General features: G+C 43.0%; 1 long non-coding RNA gene across 1 annotated transcript; it reads left to right on the top strand.

Annotated features, from left to right (window-relative positions):
- The first annotated feature begins 9,126 nt into the window (after window positions 1-9,126).
- Window positions 9,127-12,478, top strand: LOC107281521 (uncharacterized). Its single transcript, XR_001547355.3, has 4 exons — window positions 9,127-9,581; window positions 9,828-9,896; window positions 10,471-10,568; window positions 12,111-12,478. It is a non-coding gene; the product is annotated as an uncharacterized lncRNA (long non-coding RNA).
- Window positions 12,479-14,192: the final 1,714 nt, after the last annotated feature.

The raw sequence follows: 14,192 nt of genomic DNA, 5'->3' as shown, positions 1-14,192 counted from the left end.
TCTCGCAATCCGCGCAGCAGGAGGTGACAACAAGGCCATGGCGAACTATTTACCAGTGGCTTTAGCGGATTCTGCACGATCTTGGCTCCATGGACTGCCCCGTGGTACGATCGGATCTTGGGCCGAATTACGCGACCACTTCATCGCCAACTTCCAAGGCACCTTCGAGCGTCCTGGCACACAATATGATCTTTACAACGTTATCCAGAAATCCGGAGAATCCCTTCGAGAGTATATCCGACGATTTTCTGAACAACGTAACAAGATCTCCGACATCACCGACGACGTCATCATCGCCGCATTCACCAAAGGGATTCGCCACGAAGAATTGGTCGGCAAATTTGGGCGCAAACCTCCCAGAACAGTCAAGCTCATGTTTGAAAAAGCCAACGAGTACGCCAAAGCCGAAGACGCCGTCACCGCATCGAAGCAGTCGGGTCCCAGTTGGAAGCCGAAAAATACGCCGGCTACGGGAGGAGGTGGAAGTAACAATCATAAGGACCGCAAGCGTAAGCCTGAGGAACTTGTTGCAACCGCCGCTCACTCTTCTCGACAGCGTTCGCGCGTCAACACCTTCGACAAGATCATGAACTCCCAATGCCCGCATCATCCAAACTCCAACCACGTGGCCAAAGAGTGCTTCATCTACAAGCAGTTCGCGGAGCAGTACACCAAGCCTACTCGGAAGAACTCCGACGAGGGACAAAGCACGTCAAGGAAGAAGGACGACGGCGACACCCCGGCTGGATTTCAAGACCACCGCAAGGAGCTCAACCATATTTTCGGCGGCCCCATGGCTTATGAGTCTAAAAGGAAGCAAAAGCTGACCGAACGGGAGATCAATGCTGTTCAGCCCGACACGCCCCAATATCTTCGATGGTCAGAGATCGCAATCAGGTTTGACCGCTCGGATCATCCTGACCGAGTGGTCCACCCGGGGCGGTACCCCCTGGTACTAGACCCAGTGGTCCGTAACGTCAAGCTTCGCAGAACCCTCATTGATGGCGGCAGTGCACTCAATATCCTCTTCGCCAAGACTTTGGATGATATGCAGATCCCTCGCTCCGAGTTAAAATCAAGCAATGCGCCTTTTCATGGAGTAATTCCAGGATTATCCGCAACTCCACTCGGCCAGATCACTCTTCCGGTCACTTTTGGCACTCGGGAAAACTTCCGCACAGAGAATATCAGCTTTGAAGTTGCCGATTTCGAGACAGCATACCATGCCATACTCGGACGCCCGGCGTTAGCCAAGTTCATGGCCGTCCCGCACTACACGTACATGATGATGAAGATGCCTGGTCCCCGAGGAGTCCTAACCCTACGGAGCGACATCAAGCAAGCTGTCACATGCGACAAGGAGAGTTGCGACATGGCCCAAACCCGCGAGATGGCGTCTGCCCGAGAGGAAATCTGACTGGCTGCAACCATGGTGAGCGAAGGAGAAGTGCCCGCTGCCAAGATTTCAAAAAGTGGGGAAACCGAAGCTGAGACTAAAAAGATTCCCTTAGATCCTTCTGATCCTACCAAAACTGCTGTAATAGGCGCCGAGTTAGATTGTAAATAGGAAAGCGCGCTCATCACCTTTCTTCAAAATAATAAAGATATCTTTGCGTGGAAACCTTCGGATATGCCCGGTATTCCCAGAGAGGATACAGTTATGCCAGTTTAAACCGATGAAACGGATCTAGGGATTACCTTTTGATGAACCACTCAGCTCATAGTTTGAATCCTGGAGCTGAGCGATTCGGTCCCTTAACTCCTTCTCCGTCTTCTTGGCGTGCTCCTTGGCCTCATGTAGCTGGTCCCTAACCGCTTCAAGAGTTCCCAAATGAGGAACCAGCCTTTCTAAAGTTGCGGTTTTGGCCTCATTGCGAAGATGGATTCTCTGCATAGTGGTTCACGGTTAGGTTCTGCTAAAAAGAAAACAAAGTTACCGAAGGACGTCACCCGGAAGACTCACATTTACAATACGAGTGGCTTCTCCAAGCGCCTTCTTCAGCTGGCACACTTCTTCGTCTTCTTTTTGACGGTTTATGACTATACCGGCGGCTTGTGAGTTCTCGTCCCACCATTTGATCAAGATAGGAGGACGAGAGTCGTCGGTCGCCTTTATGCGAGGAATTTCTTCTCCGTCATCACCTGATGGTCCTGATGTATTTCCAAGACATTAGATGGATGAACTGAAGTTATTTAAATCGGAATCGCTTGAGAAGATGACTTACCTGAAGGTGTTCCTAGCTGGACGTGAGGTGATCCTTGTTCTTTATTTGGAGACCCGATTATCGAGTCGTTACCAGCCTCTGGCCCTTGCGAAGTCGTCGTCTGCGCTTCTACTTCGGGGATCTCTTGATCAGGACCTACATCCGACTGGTTTCCAGTCGGGGGCTCTTGGGTTGTTGCTGCTTCAGTTGTTGCCGACCGGTTTCCAGTCGGCGGCTGGTCACTCGGGTTGGCCTTGTCACCCGAAGCATGGGCGCCCGTCGGCTGGCTTTCGGCAGTCGGCTGGCTTTCGGCAGTCGGCTCAGAATCCTTGGATACATTTGCTTCTGTCGCAGCTGGATCAGGATCTTTTCCAGTTGGATCTATATCAGATGGTTTCCTGCAAAGTGTTCTTTCAGTATTCCGTATCATTTTCATGAGCAAAGCATGCCGAAGCGGAATCATACCGAGAGGTCTAATACCTGGAAGATGTTCTGATCTTTGGCATTGCACGGCCAGCCAGTTTTTTCCTGGGCATGGTACGCTTTGGGGGTTTATTAGGCGAGCCCTTATCCCCAGATTTATTATCGTCGCCTTCATCATCATCAAGTACCAGCTTTCTCTTGCGAGGACCTGTTTGACCAGTCAATTTGGAGGTCTGAGGTTGCGGATCTGGTCTGATCGTTGGCCCTCCGCCTCCCTGAGCGGTGTGTTGGCGAGGAGACCGGCGCTGAGAGACTGGTGGATCTGACTTCATCAATGCATATTCCTGAACAAGATGCTTCCATAGTTAGTCAACTCAGCATGAAGATAAAATTATGTTCTGATCACGGTTTGAGGGTTTCCGATGCATACCTGTGGAGGCGGATTGAATGCATTATATGGCACAACTGGCAGTTGGTGAGAGTAGCTGACTACAATTGCATTTGAGAAGATTTTATACATCCTCTCCTTCATGATTTTGAAATCCAGGGAGTCTGGTTCTTCACGGTTGGGATCATGTTTGCCGTCGAACTCGAATGCTGTGCGGGATCTTTCCTTGATTGGCGCCAGTCGGCATTTGATGAAGTGCCGAGTGATTTGCTCTCCCTGTAGGCCTTGTTCTTTAAGATTTAACATACGATCCAGCAACTCCAAGGCTTGTACTGCTTCATCTCCGATTGGAAAAGAGTTCCAAATATCTTGGTACACTGGAGGAAGACAAGTGTACCCGGGAAGAGCAGGCTCGGGATTCTGAACATAGAACCAGTTTGCATGCCATCCTTTGTTCGAAGTCTTGAAGGGCATCGAGAAATATTTTTGGCTCAGAGTTCCCCTTAGTTGGAATCCTGCCCCCCCGACTACACACGGTTTGTTCTTGTTTGGTTGGGGCTTGAGGAAGAAGATCCGGCGGAATAGGGCAAAGTGAGGTTTGATCCCCAAAAAGGCTTCACAAACATGGACGAAATTGGCGATATGCACTATGGAATTCGGGTTTAGGTGATGCAAGCTGATTCCATAGAAATTCAAGATCCCGCGGAAAAATTTTGAGGTCGGAAGAGCAAAGCCGCCGTAGAAGAAATGCGAGAAGACCACGATTTCATGAGTATCCGGAGACGGAAAAGCCTCACCATGCGCTGGCCGCCACCCGATGATCTCCTTGGCAGGAAGAACGCCGTGCGCCACCATCTCCTTCAGATTCTCCTCCGTCACGTCGGATGTCGCCCATTGGCTTTCGAAGCTTTCTCTCTCTTCCGCCATCGATTTTCTTCGAATGCGCTGATTTGATTCGAGGGATGGCTTGGGAGAGGTGAGGAATTGAGGCGGTGGATCACGGGAAGGATTTTGATGCACTTTTCGGAGGTGGATTTGGCCGGAGTTGTGAACCCTAGTTCGCCGGCGCAGCTTTGCACTGTAGCAGGGAGTGGGGAAAATGGCGAGAGTTCCGGCGGGGAAGACGAAGCGTCGCTTGGATATAGGATTTTTCAGTTAAGGGTATCGGAGGTGCTAATGGGCCTAGGCCTGAACAGTACTTCAGCCCAATACTTTTAACAGCGTGGCCCATTGTGTTCCTTAGGGACTTAGGCATATTTTGCTTTGGCAATATTATGCGCACAATAGTGTTGCCCAATGCTGATCAAATCCTTTTTATACGGTCATATAATTCTTTGGAATTATTGCAATGCAAATTAAAAAGGTGCCCGACAGAAAGGCGTTATGCTGTTTTTGCGAGCTTTTTTAGGCTACAAAAGCTGTTTGGGTTAACTAGGAATGACTTGTTTTTATTGTAGTCATTTCCTTGGCGTGTTATATGCCTGTTTTCATGGTAAATAGTCATGGCCTAGGCTATTCGACTTATTTATTACCATAATCTTTATAATACTTGATGGGTAATCTTTAGAGTTTTTATATTCGGATGCCTGTCGAGTGTGTTCATTCGTGAACCTTTTAGAGTGTAAACCACTCGGATTTTTTTTATTGTGGCTAAAAAGCAGTCGGCTAGCATGCCTATTTAGGCGCCGCGTGTGCTTTTGTCATATAATGCACAATTGTGTTATTATTTTGTCTTTCAACTATATGTTTAGTTTGTTAACTAATCACATAGTTGGGGGCTACACCTAATTAGGTGCATCTATTCGATGCACCATATTCTTTATCTTTTCGCCCTTTACAGTCCACTCGGCAGGTTTTGGCTTGAAGAGTTTGAAGTACTCGGATTATCATCTTTGAGAAGGCTACGATGGTCGACTGCAAAGGACTCGGGGGCTACTGTGGAGATTATGGGTATCCCATATCTACACGGCGATGGTATTCGAACTGGGTACAGGATACCTAATGTAGATAGAATATCTTATCTGTATCTTGGGTTAGTTTCTTAACTTGTGTATCAAGGAAATACCCTGAAACTTAGTCGGTTACGACTGTATTTTACCTGTATCTTCATATTCCGTTAGGAATATAGATTATCTTTTGTAACCCGGACTCCTTCCCATATATAAGGGGGGTCCGGGCGCCTCTAGGGGCATATGCTGATTTTTCCCGAATCATACAATCAATAATACACTCGGCGGATTCATCCCCGGACAGGAGTAGGGTATTACTTCTTATATAAGAAGGCCTGAACCTGTATAAATCCTTTGTCTCCAAACCCATACACTTTTCTAGCTTGATAGCCACCCCCTTTTATTATTGCCGAAATCTAGTTTCGACAATCTCCATATGCGTGTATGCAGATCGGATCGCACACATATACATGTGTGCAGGTTTTGTTTGATGGAGATCAGTACTTACTACGTACTACCTCCGTCCCAAAATAAGTACAGTTTTGCACTATTCACGTTCAACGTTTGACCGTCCGTCTTATTTGAAAAATTTGTGAAAAAATTAAAAACATTTAGTCACACATAAAGTACTATTCATGTTTTATCATCTAATAGCAATAAAAATACTAATCATAAAAAATTTTCAAATAAGACGGACGGTTAAACGTTGAACATGAATAGTGTAAAACTACACTTATTTTGGGACGGAGGTAGTACATGCCTGGTGTAGATCCATACACATGCAAGATCAGTCATACATTTATATGCATGTGCCACCGGTCAGGTTGATGCAGATCGACGTATATCGTGTCAGGAAGTTTTGCGGCGTGGTCGGCCTCAGTGCGGACGACCGGCGGTGCTGCTGCTCTGTGTGTGGAGTGCGACACGCACGCGCGTCACCCGACGGTTTGCCTCGGTGCGCGGCTACGTGCGGAGGCGATCCTCTCGGCCAACGGCAGACACATGCATAAACACAATATATCAATCTGATTAGTAACGAAACAAATTGATCTATTAAAAACGCTTACCCGGATCAGCGGAACGAGCGAGAACTCGTGCTGATAACGTGTTGGATAACTAGTGGCCTGTTCGCTGATCCAGAGTAGAAGACGACGATCTCATGCACACAATAGATAAACAATGAACACAGATATAGGGAGAGGCATCACAGCTTTATTGCTTTCTCATATGTGGATACATCAACCAACCTCTCAAGCCCTCTCTGTATATATACCCATAATAGAAAGAGTCCCATTATGATACGTTTCCATATATTTGGTATGAGCCTATATTTATCTCTGGCAGGAGATAATAGTTTCATAACAAGGTATACCGTTTGTACCGGTGTACCAACACCCTTTGTCCCTTTTTTTTTTCTTTTTAAAGGAAGCGTAAGCTCAGAACTAAAAATTAATGGTGCCAAAACACTTTAGAGTAAATTATCGATGCACATCGTTTTTAGAAACATGATTCAAATACAATCGCTCACCATACACGCACGTTCATCTCCTTATGAACACGCACACGGACGTCCTACCTAAATGAATACCTTCAAGAGGCTGGGTTTACGCCTGTATCTTGATATTGATGAAGCCACGACAGCCATCTCACTATCGTAAATACGAGTGTCTCTACTTAAAAAAATAATTAGTCATCTACCCTATAATCCATATCAAATCTAACACTCAGAACTCATATGAATAAATTCCACCATAAATAAATATATTTTTTGGGAACGGCTATAAAACTTATTTTCTATGTTCTAAAATATAACAGCTTCTATTATTCAAAATTTATCCAAAATATAATAATTTCCCCATCTATCTCCGCTTCTCAACTAATCACAACATTCTCCCATTTAATTTTATCTACTTTTTAATACCTGCGTCCAACACTAATAATATTTATATTCTAGAATGAAAGTAGTAACTATCAAATATGATGATCCACTCCTAGCGACACTGTTAAGGGTGCAAGTAGCGACCATGCAAACCAACCTATAGATCAAATAAATGGGTAACGGAGGTGCGTTCGTAGGTTAGCCACTTGTAATAAGTGAGTTAGCGGGTTAGCCACTTGCACCCTTAGTCATCGTTGCGTCTCTGTCACCGCTGCCCAATCCACTCTGTTGCACCCTATACATAGTTGCCACCTCAATCCATGTACTCTGCCTCTCTCTCTCTCTCGACAATGCTATCGCTCCGCCACACCACCACCTCAAGCATGGCTTTTGATGGTTTTACTTGTAGGTTTCTAATGCAGTAGATGTTATATAAATATATGTAATTTACAATGCAAAATATAAAGGTTGCATTATGCACTTGCATTATATTACATTGGACTTACTACATATATACTTTAGAGACTTACGTATATAATTTTGGAACTTATATTGTAAATACACGAAAATTACGTATGTAATTTAGAGACTTACAATGTAAATACATGTTGATTTTTTTAAAAAAAAAATATGATGCCATAAATTAGTATAGCTACTCCCTTGAACGAAACATAGTAGTTAACTTTTCTTCTTCTAGCGAAAGAGATTTGCCTATTACAACAAAAGCAAGGTATAACGCTCAAGTCTCAACCCTAGCCTACAATATGTGTTTTTTCTAAAAGAAATTTACTCCGACACTAACACGGATTGCTCATAATTAAGGTCATACTCCCCACGCCCATGGCAGCAAATAATAGAGCCGAAAATGCTGAACATAAGTGTGGTTATTCTAGCAGCTATCTGCTGGGCATTGCGAACAAGAAGAAATAATTTTGTTTTTGATTGATAACATTTTGCTGAAATATCCAATACAACTAATCTTAAAAAATAATCACTTTGATACAACATTGGAAGAATCTCATCCAGTCCTTGAAGGAAAAGTTATACTTGGAGGGTCTGAGCTAATCCTGAAGATTGAGAAGAATCCTGGCAGTATTTTGTGCTGTTTTCTGTGAAGTATTGAATTGTCGGTTTTTTTTTGCCTGTTAGTAGTCTGTCTTTGGTCTAAATTAGAGCGAGACAAAGATGGATATACCGATGAACAGACCCAAAACAAGTACCTGCAACAAGAAACATAATCTCTTCTTTTAGTACGGATATCATAGAATTAAGCTAGTTGGAGAGAATGAGGCGGTAATTAATTAATAATACTCCCTCCGTTTGAGGTTATAACATGTTTTGACTTTGATTAAAGTCAAACTACTTCATATTTGACCAAGTTTATAGAAAAAAATAGTAATACTTTCGAACCAAGATAAATTTATTATAAAAAATATTTAATTATTAATTTAATAAACTAACTTGTAATGTAAATATTAATTACTATATTTATCCATAAACTAGTGCAAGTCGAACGGCTTTAACTTTAGTCTTAAAGTATATTATAACCTGAAACGGATGTAGTAGTAACTAACCATTATAATCCAGTCGGGACAGGGAGAGGAAGAGGGAGGTTGGATTGTGTTGGTCGTGTCGAGTTGGTCTGTAATAACGGGATTACTGCTAGGCATGACCACGATCACATGAGGCGGGATGTTCCCCTTCGCCATCATGCTCGCCTCCACCTCCGACATAACCACCTTCATGCCGCCGCCGCCGTTCGCCGGCGATCCAACCGGAGGCCTCCGCCGGCCGCCGCTGACAACGACGACAACGAGTAGTAGGCGCGAACAAATCGGTGTGTATGCTGCTGCTGCGCCCCGATCGTGTTTGCTGCTAGCTACAACTGCAAGGTGGCAGCCTGGGCTGAATATATAGGCGCAGGAGTCTGATGAGAACGATTCGGATTTGGATTGATTAATTCGTTGATAAGACTCGGATTCCGGATTCGAGTTGGGTTATGTTTTCTCTGGGTTGTCCCGTGGGCGCGGCGGAGAGCGGATGCACGTCGGAGATCATCGTCAGCGGTCAGCCTGCTGGCGCCGTGAGTGGTAGCATATGTAGTATCTCTAAATATCGAAATCTGCGCGGATTCGCTTGCAAATAGACCCTCCACGTGGCGCCATGCGATTCCAGCGTTAGACCCCCTCTAGCAGCCGTCGGATCGCAGATCTACGGTGATGGATCGCTGCGGTGTACCTCGTTGTAATATAGAAAATTTTAGGTGCTTTTTTGCAAAAAGTCAGGCCGCCATCAACACCATCTCGACAGTCGACCCCCTCTTATCCGCCGATCTCCCCTCCCAAGTCCCACCTGCGCCGAAGTCGCCGCCGCCGCCTCTTCCTCCGGCGCCCGAGGCCGAGCCTACCACGCGCTGGCACGCCGTTCAGTCTGCTGTCCTCCCCTCTTCCTCGTCGCTATATGGGGAGAGGAGCTCAGCGTCAGCGACGAGCTCCGACGACGACGCTGCCTCTCCTCTCAAGCTCAGCGGCGGCGCAGATCCTCGCCAGATAGGGCGACGAGCTCGGTTGGTGTGCACGGGGATGGGGTAGGAAAAAATCACGTCCATCGACCAGCGCCCGTCTACCTAACCGCCTTTTGATTCGCCGGCCGCCTCGGATGGAGACCGCTGGCCGTGCAGCAAAGGGCGTGGTGCTGAGGACCGCGCTACGGCCGCCGCCGCCGTTGGACGCCGTGATGTAGGAGCTCCCTCCATTGTTCCCCTACGTGTTCACTCCACATGTGATTAATTTCCACCGATAATTCAGAAAAAAAGGGATTTTCTTTTGCACTTGATGGTGGTTTTTGCGTGATACACGATGCTACTGAATAATGCTAAGATTGGCACCAAGGAATGGATTGGTTGCCAAAAATTAACCATCACATCGTGACATGTTTTATCTTTTGATCTGAAATCTGATGAGTTAGCCATTCTTGACATGCAGTACAAGGGTGGTGCAGCTGAGGGTGGCAGAGACCAAGCATCTGGAACACCTTCGCACATCAGCACCCAGGCATGTTAATTAGAGTGAATATTCCTTGATGCCTTGAAGTTAGTTGTTACTGTGCCAATGTTGAAATGTTCAATAAATTTGGTGAATTGATGTTCTGTTGCTCTGCAAACCATGATTTCTGAATTTTCTCAGTGTGCTACTTTGGTCATGACAGGCTAAATATGTTGTAGGAGTACTTCAGCTTTTACTGTTTCATGAGTTCAAAATATAAATTGAACATTGAGTAATGAAAAGCAAATGCTCTCTTCTGAAGTAGAAATGTGTCCTTTGATTGAATTAGTCTTCTGTAACATTTTGAAACCTCTAGACTAGCATCATCATCTCTCTAATATATCAACTTAAATCCACTATCCATTTTCTTAATCCAGTTTCACTTTTACGTTGATGTTCTTAATAATCTTCAGCAGAAAGAGATGTTCTACAGCTCTGTATTTTATCTCTGCCTGTTAGTAGCACTCTGAAGAACAGCCTAAGCTTATCACCCATCATTTCCTCTCTCCTTTCCCCCTGTCTTTGTTAATGCTGCATATCGAAATTGCATTTTGATATTGGTTCTTTGACAACTGTGGAGTAGAATGTCAAGACAAGGGCAGCTCATCTGTTGAAGTATCCTAATGCGAAGATGCTATGGATCGGTGACCCTACATAGCTCAGCACTGCGACATGGCAGAGGTACATTAATATAACAAACGCCAGTTGTGTAGCTTCAGATCAGTATATCAAGAACAGAGCTAAATTTCTAATTGAGAAAAGAAATTCTGCATTGCATGGCACACAACTCTTATGGTTCAATGTAAATGATTCAGTCAGGCTTTGCATCTTCCTATAGTTCATTTTTTTAAAAAAACAATGTTCTTTGATGGGTCTATTTGTAAATGCACAGAGCAGATGCGCTTTGTTCAAATAAACAAGATAGATTAGGTCATTCCTAATTAAGAAGTTTTTTGCTAAAATTTTTTGAGTTTAGTTTAAACCAGATGGCAGTGGACCGGAATAAACCATGTGCAAATTATACATAATGTGTGTGGTATCCATGAATCTTAGGAGGTAGAGTTTCTCACTACTGTCATTGGGAGCTGAATAACTTATTCAAAAGAGGAAGTGACCTGATGAAATAATTCTTAGTAGTAGCACACATGGATGGTAGGAACCATTGATTTTTTGGTCATGTCAGCATTAGTTACATAGCGTACTGTTTTATGACGTTTAGTTTGATTTCAATAAGCCCAAAAGGAAATTAACATAAAGACTTTACTTTTCAGATGACATAATTATTGTGAGAAATCATTTTAGCATGTAAGAAGAATACCTTTTAGAAGTGTATAAATAGACGAAAATAATGCAAATGTTGTTATTCTGGCAGCTATGCACTTTTTATTATCGGTGCGATGTTGGTTAGAGATATGCAAGTAGCTTTATGATGAGCAGCTTTTAATCCATTTGTCATAGATGGGCTAGCAGGTAGCCAGTCTGTGCATATCCACAAAGTGAGAACATTGAGATTCTTAGCTCAAATGCAAAGGATCTGAGATTGTCCTCTTATCCACATGATAAAAGCTAGAGCTCAAGTGTACCAATTCAAGTCAAAGGTCACATTGACTGTGAAGTGAAATAATATTCATGTTTGTAACTGGGAAAAATAGTATTGACTAGACCAAGTATAGACATGAAATATTTCCCTCTGTCTGGAACTTGTCTTGCTTTGATCCATGCTCTATATACTTTATCCTGACACACCAAATATAACCACGATTTGTCACCTTCCCTCCTGTTCTCTTGGTCTTAAAAAGAGCGAAAGATTAGCTTTACACTGCACTGCAGCCATGTATGCATGTATGTTACTTTAGGTTCACAGATAGAGTGTTACCACATCAACCGAAAAAGATATATTTCTTTAACTAACAACCTCTTATAAAAGAAAACACTCTAGTATCAGCAAAGAACATGGATCATGTGATCTGATCGTCTGAGTAACTGATACAATTATCCTGATGTAGTATTTGTCAAAAAAAAAACATTAGGTATGCACAATCAAAAAGCATAGGGGTTGTGCATCGTCTGACTGTTGCCCTCCTTTTTTAATAGATTTGCTCTTTCATTGTGAACGCAATGGTATATCAAGTCCTATCCTTTTACTCTCTTTCTCTCATTTTGTTTTATCTGTGAACATAACAATATATCAAGTTATAACTGTTTACTCAATTTATTTTCTAGGAAAACTTTGTTTATTTACTATGAGCATCAAGACATAAAGATTGTGCATCTACATGACGAGCTGTATCAGGGGTGCTGCAAGGAAATATTTTGAGGGGAATGTTACTACGAACGTAGCATGTACACTAAAGTCCTTATCAATGCATACAATTGCTATATTGATATGATGTGCACTCTATTAGGAGTGGATTCATTTTGATCCCAAAATGGCCAAAATGGACGCTAAGATTGCTGAGATGAATCCGATGAATGAGGATGAGGTTGATTGGGCTACGGTTTTATCGAAGTTGGTATGACAGGATGTGCTGACAGACTTCTATGAAACGATGCAATTCTTCTATGTGCCTCAATGATGATTTGTATAGTTATATTTGTTGTCTTTTGTTATAAGTTTTTTCAATGGAAGCATGATCCACACATGTGGGCAGTTTAACTTAACATTTTCAAACCTTTTAATGAACACTGTATATTGGAGTATTTTCAAAAACAAAATGCATTACCATAACTGTGTATGCACATAATTTCCTGGTTTAAGGCCACTCTGCAATAACACTAGGCCAATCACCATAAGGGCGCGGCTTTGCCGCGCCAGGTTTTCTAGTGCTATTACTATCTTCTTCCATTTCTCCGGCGAACCTCCGCCGCCGTGGGCCGTGGCGTGGGTGACTGACCGTCGACGACGACATTGTGTTGTGTGTGTGTGTGTTCGCAGAAGTTGGCGCTCCGATGCCGTCTCCCGCGTGGGCGGGCGTGGCGGCGCCAAATGCATTTTACTGTACTCCCTCCGTTTCAGGTTACAAGATATTTTTAACTAAGTTTATAGACGAATATACTTATTTTTATAATACTAAATTAGTTTCATCATTAAATCAATAATTGAATATATTTTCATAATAAATTTGTCTCGGGTTAAAAATGTTACTACTTTTTTCAACAAATTTGGTCAAACTTAAAACAGTTTGATTTTGACTAAAGTCAAAACATCTTATAACCTGAAACGGAGGGAGTAATATGTTTGTAAAATCTAAGAAGTTTATGAGGTTACGAAAGTACTTCTGTTTTCAGTGCAAAAATTTGCACGTAACATTTTTATTTTTTCAAACTAAGTATTTCAAGATTTGTTGATAATTAAAGGTCTGTGTTGCATACCTCTTGAAATATATTTTCTTGGGGACTTCTATAGAAATCGAGTATTAAGTATGATTATTACATCTACCAACCTATCCACATTTTCAGAGAAACACATGGTTTTTGCTTCAAGTTCCCTTTCAGAGGTACTCAGTGGCGAAGCTAGGATTTAGGTATAGGGGGTGCTGGCCAGGAGACGTAGGAACTCACTAGCGCCTCGGTAGATAATATAGTGTGAATCTTGGTGTATAAAATTGAACTTATTTTAGAATGGAGGATGTATGTCCGAATGTATGTTAATATAGCATGAAAAGAACCATTTTTAAAGTCACTAAATAGCACCAACTTTACTCAATACAGAATAACACACGACATCATTTCTATTCATCCTTTTTAATTTTGGAGACTTGCAACCACATCGCTTAGTTACGTTAATTAAACCAGGTAATCATGTAAAGCTAAAACTTATTGGACAGCTAGGTAGGTATAGGCTCAACTTGCAACAAATTAATGAGCTAATTTTATGGATTAGATAGCTAATCACCCGGGGGTGGGGTTTGCAGCGCATGGGGATGGGGGTGCCAGGCCCACCCCGGCACCCCCGGTGGCTTCACCACTGGAGGTACTTAGGCTTTGTGACAGGATGTCTTTTCAACTCATTAAATAAATAAATTGATGACAATGGACTATACATATCATGTTTTCTACATTTTAAGTTCTGCAGAGCCTATCGTTTTTTCCAAGTTTTTTTTTTCTAAAGCCACCTTATCTTTTTTGACAGGTTGCTCTATGTCAGTTCATATAGACAATATTAAAAACACACCCCTAGCAAACCTCTTCTTAAAGAAAATGTGAAGCCAATTGCTTTGAAAACAACACAAACCCAATGCAGAAATATGTGATGGCATGTTGCATTCATTTTTCTTTCCCTAAGACGTACTCTCAATATTCATC

The sequence above is a fragment of the Oryza sativa genome, chromosome 7 (assembly GCF_034140825.1).
Source record: "Oryza sativa Japonica Group chromosome 7, ASM3414082v1".
NCBI lineage: Eukaryota > Viridiplantae > Streptophyta > Magnoliopsida > Poales > Poaceae > Oryza > Oryza sativa.
This window is presented reverse-complemented; position numbering and strand designations above follow the sequence as displayed.